Here is a 10,525-nt window from a genome sequence, read left to right as displayed (position 1 = left end):
TAAATAAGACATTGTTTAATTCCTGAAAATCACCAATAGCCAAATTCTGCCTCGTGGATTATGAATCACAGGACACAGCAAACAAACTAGCTCCTAAAAGAGGTAAAAATCAATATGTGAGGACTGGAAACAGTGATTAACAATAAGGAGCACCCCGGCTGCCCAGACTGGGCCCTCTATATATACAATTTTCCACTAAAGGAACCAAGATTTCTGGGAGAAATGACTGATTCCTGGGCTGGAGCAGAAAAGTACAAGATGATCCAGGAATGTCTCCTTATAACAGAAAGCACGAAAAGAAAGTGTCAAAGCTTACTAGGGGTGTGTCAAAAGGTCTCAGGAGCCAGCTTAAAGAGGCTCCAGTTGGCTAAAGATGAAAAATTTGAATGTCAAAAAGAATAATTGCTATGCATTGAAACACATCAAGTATGTTCATGAGTTTATAATTAGACTTTTAAAATGATTGACTAGTGGTGATGGTTGCACAGCTTTATGAATATACTAGAAACTAGTGAATTGTATACTTTAAAAGGGTAAATTTTATAGCATCTGAATTATATCTTGATTTTTAAAAAGTAATCACCCTTGGAGAATATTAGAGAATCAACTCATTATTTTGAAAACTAGTAAAGGGAAAGATCAGGCACTTATCCTGTATGAACTGTTCCTTAGGCTAAACAAAGAGCTGATGAAGGGAATTTTCTTTTAATAGAAGTGTTCCTACTAATACATGAAGAAGGCTTGATAGAATTAGAATATCACCAGTTTGCAACCTCTAATGAGTGAATGGATCTAGGCAATTATCATCAATGACTGCTAACCAGAGTGACAACCAGACATGTCTCATGATGGAAATACACAGTGCCACTAGCCAAGAAAACCAAAACTGAACCTGATCAACCCTCTAACTCTAATTGCCAAATGACAGGAAATACAGGGGACAGAGAAACATATCAATGATACCACAGGGATGCAATCGACAAAATCCAGATGGTGGGAAACCCTATGGGACCTGCTTCTTTCAACAAATAAATTATAGGAAAAAAAATCAGAGGGGAAGCCAATAGATGAGAAAAGAGTTAAAAGACATATCAATCAATTGCAGTGTATGAACTTTGTTTCAATCTTGATTCAAACAAACAAGCATAAAAAAATGATGAGACAACTGGAGAAATGTGAACACTGACCAGATTGTTGTCAACACTAACTGGATATATGCTGACATAAACAAATTATTGTTAATTTGGTTTAGGTGCCATGATGACGTGGTTATACCTTAAAAAGAGTCCTTATCTTTTAGAGATATATTATCAAAATATTTACAGATAAAATAATACACTCTCAGAGATGGCCTTCAAAACAGAAGGGTGAGGGCGGAACAGGGGTTGAGGGTGAAGAGGGTGGGGGATATAAATAAAACAAGATTGGCCATGAGCAGACAGTTGTTGAAGCTGGATGATGGGTACATGAGGATTTGATTTATTATTCTCTTTGGGTATACGTTAGAAATTTTCCTTAACAAGTTCAAAAACCAAAAAAATAAAAAATAAATAAACATACAAAGAAAAAATTGCCTTCAAATTTCAAAGAATCTTTGGAGTGGGGCAAGCATTACAGATACTAGTGGTTTCCTTTCTCACTTTTCTGTGGACCATACACCACTTATTTTCAAAACAATTAGCATAGGAGCCGGCCCCAGGAGCGCTCCGCTTCAGCATCGCAGGGTTTTGCTGGATCAGATCCTGGGCGCGGACCTAGCACCACTCATCAAGCCATGCTGAGGCGGCGTCCCACATAGCACAACCAGAAGGACCCAACAACTAGACTATACAACTATATACTGGGGGGCTTTGGGGAGAAGAAAAAAAAAAGATTGGGAACAGATGTTAGCTCAGGTGCCAACCTTTAAAAAAAAAATAAAACAATTAGCATAATTAAGCAATGAAATAAATAAAACTAGACCACTTATGATTAAGAAGCAGCAATGGTTTTCAATTTGCAAGGGAACACCTTGCTAAAGATGTGGATTCCTGAGCCTCACCTCCTAGAAATTCTGATTTTTAGTAGGGATGGGATAGGGCTGAGGAATCTGCAGTTTAACTAGGAGCCCAGGCGATACGAGTGGGCCACACACCAATGATACTTTAAGAAATATTAGTACATCCTGGCCAATGCATCTTTGCCCACATTTACAAGAGTTTCTCTTGCAGTATAAAGAAGTAAAATTGCTGGATATGGCACATTTTCAATATTACTCTCCAAAATGACTATACTAATATACATTCCTCCAGCAGAAGAAGAGAATTCCCAATTCCCCATTCCTTGGCCAACTCCTGATGTGCTCATACTTTTTCATTTTTGCCAAGAACACAACTACCTTACAGAATGACCTTTCAGTTAGCAATATTTGCTAAAGGAGCTCTTGAAAAATCTACCACGTTGTGAACAAAGACTTCTTTTCAATGACGTAATGACTTTTTACCCCAAAATATGTTAAATAAATATGCTAAAAGAAGTGATAATTCAACACTACAGTTTAAAGCAAAAATATTCTCACCAAATACAGGACGTAAGAATTCCTCATCAGAGAATTTCATATGGAACAAATTTGAATTGTGCTCTGTGTTTACAAGAAGCACAAATATTTTTTGCTTGTTTTTGCATACAGACATCAAGCAAATAGAAACAAACACCCCAAATTGAGAACAAAACAGGAAGAAGCAGCTGGCAGAAATGTGGAAAGTTTCGTAATTCTCCCAAAGGTGAGGCAAGCCAAGGACACAGCAGGAATCTGAACAAGTAAAATTAAGTTTTAACTAAAGTGTGAATCATGGATGTAAGACTCCTGGGTGCCCTGGCAATGGAGCCCCCACCTTATGGTCATACCATTATACTAAGGGGAAAATGCACACGAAAGTGAAGTGGGTAGTAAAGAGAGTCAGAGCGTTACATGATCTGGTCTGGTGAGGATCTGGGGAATTTTTGCTGTAAAGAATGACTTCACGGGCAGATTTTTAAAATGGATTATGAATAAAAAGGTTAAACTGAGCCTGCGCTCTGGAACGGAGCTTCTCAAACGTTAACGAGCACACAAATCCCCCCAGGATGTTGTGAAAAAGTTCCTTCGGGTGCGGTGGGTCCAGGATGGAGCCTGAGACTCTGCATTTCCAACAGGCTCCCAGGCGAGGCCGACGCCCTGTTCTGAGCAGCAGGGGTTCCTGGGATCCTGCAGAGCTGTTGCTCTCCCCGCGGGCTTTGCGACAAGTCTGTGACCGAGAAGTCGCAGTAGAGCGCGTACCTGCCAGCGCTGCTGCCAGAAACACAATGGGACGGGGAAAGGGCAGAAACCCATTGCCTCAGAAACCTTCCCACATAAAGGGGCTGGGCTTGTGGCAGCCAGTGGCTTAGAGTCCTGCTCTGGGCCTTATGTGGCCCAGGAGTGTTGGGAGAAGAACGGGACTCAACCGCTCTTGGGATTAATGCCACCACCCACGTCCATGCCCCAAGGAACTCAACATTCAGAAGTGGAGGAGAGAGAAAATGACCAGAGAGATGACAGATAGGGAGAACGGAGAATGACTCCAGCACACAGGTACTTGCTGTTCCTAGCCAAGAGATGCAATAATGAAAGATATTTCAGAAAAAGATTTTCCTAAGCTTCAGAAGATCTCTATCTGCAGACGGAAAGAACTTACCCCATTTCAGGGAAAATTCACGACCTACACACAGACACATTTGGCAACCATTTTTAACGACAAGGGGAAAAAAACCCTGCAATCAGTAAGACAGGAGAAAAGAAAGCATCCCGTGTTGAGGGCTGACCTGGTGTTCGGCACGCTACTTGGTGTTTGACGTGAATTCTCTCCTTTAGACCTCACGGCATTCCAATCAAGTGGGGGTGCTGGCCTTTCCGTTGACCGGATTCGGGAACTCAAGCGATTCTGTCGGGATGCCTTTGCTCTCCAGCTGCCTCAGCTCTTTCATTCCCCGTGGTAGCAGACCGGCTTCCTCCAGACGCAGCACAGGCAGCTCAGGGCTCACGTTATCCTAGCTCAGTAACCCCGGAAGAAAGAGAGAGTCTCTCTTCTGGTTTCGCCACAGAAGGGCTCCAGTTGTTTTTGTGCCTGTGCTCGCCCTGGGATCCATCACAGTGGCCAAGAGGATGGAGTAAGATAATTGGCCAGGGGCCGCCGGTACTCTGATTAGAAGTCCCGCCAGAATTAAAAGGTTGGCGTGAGAAAAAGTAAACATACAAAAGGGAGCAAGGATGGTTTGGCCAACAAATGCAAAGGGTCCAGGACAGGGAGGTCTATGAGTTGCCCCACCTTACAGATGATGAGACAGCATGGATTAGAGAGGTCAAGGTCACACATCTAGTCGAGGTTGAAGAGCCAGGATATAAACCAAGGCAGTCAGAGCAGAGCTCTTCACCACTATGCTGTAAGGCCACAAAGTGACTTTGGTTTCAGACTTCTCTGCAGCATCCGCTTTCAGAAGAAAATGGAGCAACAGCTAGACTTTTTAGAGAAAAAGATTGTAACCAAAAATTCGTACACTCTGCCAAATTGTCTTTCATGATAATAGCGAACAAATATTAAACACAAAACTGTGTGACAGGCACATTTCCAAGTTGTAAGAGGACCTCTGCACTACTAGACTCGAGCTGGGGAGGAGGGGAGGATGGTGGCCCACTTCTCCCCGAGTGACACAGCTGCTCTACAGGAGGGTAACTGGGCAGGGATGGTAGTCCCTGGTCTTCTCATCTTGCTCCTCTGGATCTGGAACCTCTGCCCTCTGAGCAAGCTGGAGCAGGAGTGATCGGGGCCCAGTACTACAGCCTGTCGCACGTGTAGTAGAACTTCTGTCCTACTGTGGAGGCTGGGCAGGGGAAGGGAGCTCCAGTCCTCTGCCCTGCACCTGCCTGGACGCAGCTTCTGCAACACAGCGCTAGCGGTCATGAGAGATGCTGATGGCCTGCCCTTCCCGGAGTGAAACCATAGCCCTAGACTGGGAGCTAGGAGGAAAGGGAGCCGCATCTTCTTGGCTGTATCTTCCCAGAGTAGGGCTTCCGTCACACTGAGCTAGGCGGTGGGAAGCAGTTTGCGGCTCAAATGCCACAGACTCCCATTGTTCTTAATAAGGTTTGGTAGTAGATTTTCTTGAATAAATGTTTCTCTATTTGCTATATGTCCTTAGGGCAAATTCCAGAGACTTTAAATGGTTGGGTTTTTAAAATAATTTTCACCAGTTAAATGGTTGTTTCACTGGGGAGAGTGTCTACCACTCTCCTCGCCCCACCATTTTGGAAGTCCGCTACGTCCATCAGGTCTTTTTAAAGGTGAAAAATAAGTTTCTTTGGCAGATTATAAACTCATGATTCAAACATATTCCATGTGTTTCAACCCACTGCAATTATTTTTATTGATGTTCAAATTATCCCAACTGTGGCTAGTGGGAACTTCTTTAAATTGGCTCCTGAATCCCTTTAACATGACCCTAATGGTTGTTGACAGCTTTCTTGCTACTGAAATACTGTGTATATTACCTTTCCCCAGACCCATAGAATGCTTTTGAAAAACTTAAAGGTCACACTTACCAGTATCAAAAGGAATATACATGCCTTCCGAAGAAATGAAGAAGATAAAAGCAAACACTCAAAAGGGAAAAACAAACAAGTTAAAAAATCATAAAAGAGATAAAAAATGATAAGGAAACATTAACAATAGTATAGGAAAATATGACATGAATGATAAAACAAATGCATTAGTGATCATGATAAATGTAAATGGAATCTACTCCCCTATTAAAAATTAAGACTTATAAGTTAGATTAAGAATTCAATTTTAGGGGCTGGCCTGGTGGCACAGCAGTTAAGTTCACACGTTCCACTTCCGCAGCCTGGGGTTCACCAGTTCGGATCCCACATGCAGACGTGGCACCGCTTGGCAAGCCATGCTGTGGCAGGTGTCCCTCGTATAAAGTAGAGGAAGATGGGCATGGATGTTGGCTCAGGGCCAGTCTTCCTCAGCATAAAGAGGAGGATTCACAGTAGTTAGCTCAGGGCTAATCTTCCTCCAAAAAAAAAAAAGGAATTCAATTTTATGTTATTTAAACGAAGCACAAAATGAAACAAAAAGATTAATGGGAAGGAAGGGGAAATATATAAAACAAATGCAAGTGAAGAGAAATCAAAGATGAAAATACTTAAATTTTGTAGAATTTGACATTAAAAAAGTGACATTGAGATGTATAAAGCCAAATATGAAGGATAATCACTTAATAATATGATTAATAAGTCTTGCTTAATAATTTCCTGGAAAGAAACATATACACTAGACAATATACCTTTTTTTTCCCTAGTGCTCATGCAACATTTACAAAAATTAAAACATAGCTTCTCTGACGGTGGCACTTAAACGGGGTTCAATTGCTAAAGAAGACTCATAGGACCCAAAATGACGAAGCTTACAAATCTACAGTTTGTTACAGAGAAAGGACACACTAGAGCAAGAGCATGGAAGTCAGAATATGTATATCACAGCATTTGACTCACAGCAGGGGTCTGGAGAGGCCGGTGCAGGCTCCTATTGTCCTTTTCTTCTGGTCCTACTAGATGTTCTGCACTCTTCTTGTATCTTCTCTGCCCCAGCCCTAGAATCAGCCATTTCTTGAAGGAGCCCTGGTCCTGTTTATTGGAGAATGGTATTTAGAAACAAAGATCTGGATGCAAGCTGTGCTCATGACTTCAGGGATGTCACTGCTTCTAGGCCATCTCAGCAATCAGAGCCAGGAAATATATCTAAGTACACTACCCTATGTAAACATGCATCTCTATATCTCTGTATCTACCAGGTAGAGTATTTATGTACAGTTCTTTCTGTCATTATCTAGTTAAATCACTGTTTTTCTTTTTAACTCTATTGTCTAGTCAAAATACTGTTTCTTTTTTTATTGAGGTATATTGACATACAATGTTATGTTAATTTTAGGTGTACAACATAATGATTCAATACTTGTGTACACTGTGAAATGATCACCACAAGTCTACTTAACATCCATTGCCATACATAGTTACAGAATTTTTTTCTTGTGTTGAGAACTTATACGATCTACTCTCTTAGCAACTTTCAAATATATAATACAGTATTATTAATTACAGTCATCATGCTGTACATTACATCCTCATGACATTTATTCTATACTTTAAAACATTGTTTTTCAAAGTTACTCAGCAATTTTTTCTCCTATCCTCTTCAGTGAAGTTATATCATACGTTTTCTAATACAATTAGATTCTTTTGTCACAATCTGCAGTCTACACTGGGATCACTGACAATTGGGTTGATTTTTTAAAATTTTGCGTACAGTAAAGTCGTTCTTGGTGGTGTACCGCTCTATGGGTTTTGACAACTGTAGAGTCATGAATCCACCACCACCCTTTGCAGCCCATTATGTTACTCAACCCTTCCCTCTCCCCCATCCCTGGCAACCACTGATCTGCTTTCTGTCCTGTGGTAGACTGAATAATGACCCCAAAAGATATCCATGTCCTAATCCCCCCAAACTGGGGAATGTCACATCATATGGCAAAAGGGACTTTGCAGGTGTGATTAAGTCAAGGATCTCGTGATGGGGAGATTATCCTGGATTATGCAAGTAGGCCCTAAATGTAATCACAAGGGCCCTTAAAAGAGGGCAGCAAGAAAGTCAAAGGAGGTAGTAAGAGACATGAGGATGGAAGCAAGAGGCTGGAGTAATGTGAAAAAGGAGTCACAAAGCTGAGGAATACAGGTGACCTCCAGAAGCTAGAAAAGTCATGGAAACGAATGCTTCCCTAGAACCTCCAGAAGGAACCAGCTCTGCAACACCTTGACTTTAGCCCAGTGAAACTGATTTCAGACTTTCTGGCCTCCAGAACTATAAGAGAAGAAATTTGTATTGTTGTAAGTCACTAAGTTTGTGGTAATTTTTTATAGCAGCAATAGGAAACTAATACACATCTCTATAGTTTTGCCTTTTTCAAAGTGTCATGTGAATGGAATCATACTATACTATTGGGTCTTTGCAGTCTGGTTTCTTTCACTTGGCAAAATGCATTTAAGATTCTTCCATGTTTAGATTGGCCCCAGTGGCCTAGCGGTTAAGTTCAGTATGCTCCATTTGAGAGGACCAGGTTCAGTTCTCAGGCGCGGACCTACACCACTCTATTAGTGGCCATGCTGAGCTGGCAGCCCACATACTAAAAAATAGAGAAAGATTGGCATGGATGTTAGCTCAGGGCTGATCTTCCTCAGCAAAAAAAAAAAAAGAAAGAAAGAAAAAAAGAAAAATTCATCCATGTTTATGTTACGTATATTTTACCACAAAAAAAAGATTCATTCATGTTGTTGAGTCAATCAATAGATCTTTCCTTCTTACTGCTGACTAGTATTCCACTGTATGCATATACCAGTTTGTTTATCCGTTCACCTGTTGAAGGATATCTGGTTGTTTCCAGTTTTTGATGAATAAAGCTGCTGTAAACATTTGCATACAAGTTGTTGTGTGTACATATATTTTCAATTCACTTGTCTATTGAAGAAAACTCATAGGTATTCATAGTTTTTAGGACATGGAGATGTCAATTTAAATATCATTACCAGGGAAACACATTATTAAGTAACACAAACAACAAGAGTTACAAGCTTTTTAAGGCCAAGGTTACATTCACAAAACAAGCCATAAGTTCTGAGTTCCAGATATCTTACAAGATCCCTTTTGTTAGAAATAACATTTTCAAGGACGTTTTAAGAAACCAGAAAATCATCTTCTTATACTGTTGCTGGGATTTCTTACACCAGCCGTTAGGGGGGTCTGTGGTTTTCCAGACCACATGCTGAAATTCCATTATTTAGAACTAAGAGAAATAGAGACCTAAAAATATTAAAACTTACTACGGAAAGGAAAGGGGCAAAATAGAATTATAAACAATCGGAATATGAGCATGTAGTATTATCCATCTACTGTGTGAATAGAGAAAACATAATAAATGTTTGAATTTCTGCCTCATTATATTGGCAATCGATTCACCCCTAGTTCTTAGTACTGTTTGCTATGAAACTTTGTGAAAAGTTTCATGAAATCGTTAAAACTTACCTGTTTTTTCCAACAGATGTGCCGTGACACCTCTGCCAGTGGAATTTTGCCTGAACAAAGAAAAAAGTCATTCAAACAGAAAAGTGGAAAAATTTTTCCCTAAAGGACCAAAACTACAGAGGAATAATTCCAAATTGCACCCCTCAATGCACAATCAGGGACAAGTCACATAATAGCCAAAAGGCTCGTAAAACCAGCTGTAAAGTATATACCAAACATTTGTGGGGATGTGGGATTTTCTCCTACTTACAAGCTAATGAGTTAGCCTGCTACCATTTCCTGGATGTCAGCAGCACAGTAAGCAGCATGAGCATCATCAGCCTATTTGCATGGGTTCCCCAGTCCCCAAGACCCACAGGGGCCATGCGGAGGGTCCCAGGGGGACACACTGTATACACGATGCACATTTGACAGCTGGGGAACACTGGCCTTGGGGAATTCACATCTTTTATAGTAAGCCTGCTCTTTATCCCGGAAGGAGCTATCACCTCATCCCTCAAGGGAGCTCCCTGCAAATACAGCCCTGAGAATGGCCCAGGTAACTTCCTTGCATTCTTGGCACACGAAACAAGAACACGTAAGGACACTCTAGGCTGTGACAGACTGTATCTCCCAACAATATGATGCCCAGAGAGAAAATAGATCATCTCTCTTTCCACATGAAATGGACAATAAGATACACTGCCCAGAGTTTTGCCCCTAAGAATATATATTCCTTCACCACTGTCTTTTGGGGGCTAAAATGCAGCTATTATTCATTTTTAGCTGGTGCCAGCAAACTGTGCATAAACCAGGCCTGTGCTCTTTTTCTGTTAACCCATTATAAAGAACTCTCTGGGAAGCCATAAATGTGGGTTAAGGGAGAAGTAAATCAGTGGGAGCAAGTCCCATGGGAGTTTAAAACTCCTCTTCATGCAGTTGACTTGTGCGTTCTGACCAGCTGGGCTCGACTATGTATGTAACATTATCGTTTTCTAATGGAATACTGTCGTCATATCCAATTTTATGTTTCCATGGATCAGATAACATCTAGTTCTTGATGGTCATTTCAGGTAGCATAGCTCATTCTCCCTTCACCTTCCAGATCTCCTGCCCATGCTTTCTATTGAGTGAACCGACCCAGAAGCTGGAGGGCAAGGAAATCTGTTGATACAGTCCCTTCCCAGGGCGCAGAGGAGGTAGAGAGGGTGGAGTGAATCTGGAAGGGCAAATGGAAGATATCCAGCACAGCCCATAAATGGCATTGATGTCATCTGTGTGATTTTCTAAAACATTAAACCATTCTTGGTAAAGTTCCAAACAAAACAACACACACTCCTTTCAATTTACACAGTAGTTCTGTTCCTGGAAAATTCCAGGATATTAAAACCATGCAAAAATACCCTGAGTTA

The 10,525-nt window shown here is 41.1% G+C and overlaps 1 protein-coding gene across 2 annotated transcripts in view; it reads right to left on the bottom strand.

The window, feature by feature from the left end:
* The window catches only part of ZFX (zinc finger protein X-linked), a 59,662-nt gene extending 55,780 nt beyond the window's left edge, over window positions 1–3,882 (bottom strand). Inside the window, exon 1 of one of the 2 annotated variants that reach the window (XM_044763356.2) lies at window positions 3,823–3,882. The gene's annotated coding sequence lies outside the window, so the exon portion shown is untranslated. The remainder of the gene's footprint in view (window positions 1–3,822) is intronic. The other variant, XM_070501904.1, reaches the window with a different exon arrangement.
* Between the last annotated feature and the right edge of the window lie 6,643 nt (window positions 3,883–10,525).

The sequence above is a fragment of the Equus asinus genome, chromosome X (genome assembly GCF_041296235.1).
Source record: "Equus asinus isolate D_3611 breed Donkey chromosome X, EquAss-T2T_v2, whole genome shotgun sequence".
Classification (NCBI taxonomy): Eukaryota; Metazoa; Chordata; class Mammalia; order Perissodactyla; family Equidae; genus Equus; species Equus asinus.
Note: the sequence above shows the minus strand (reverse complement) of the source record. Positions and strands in the feature narration are given on the sequence as shown.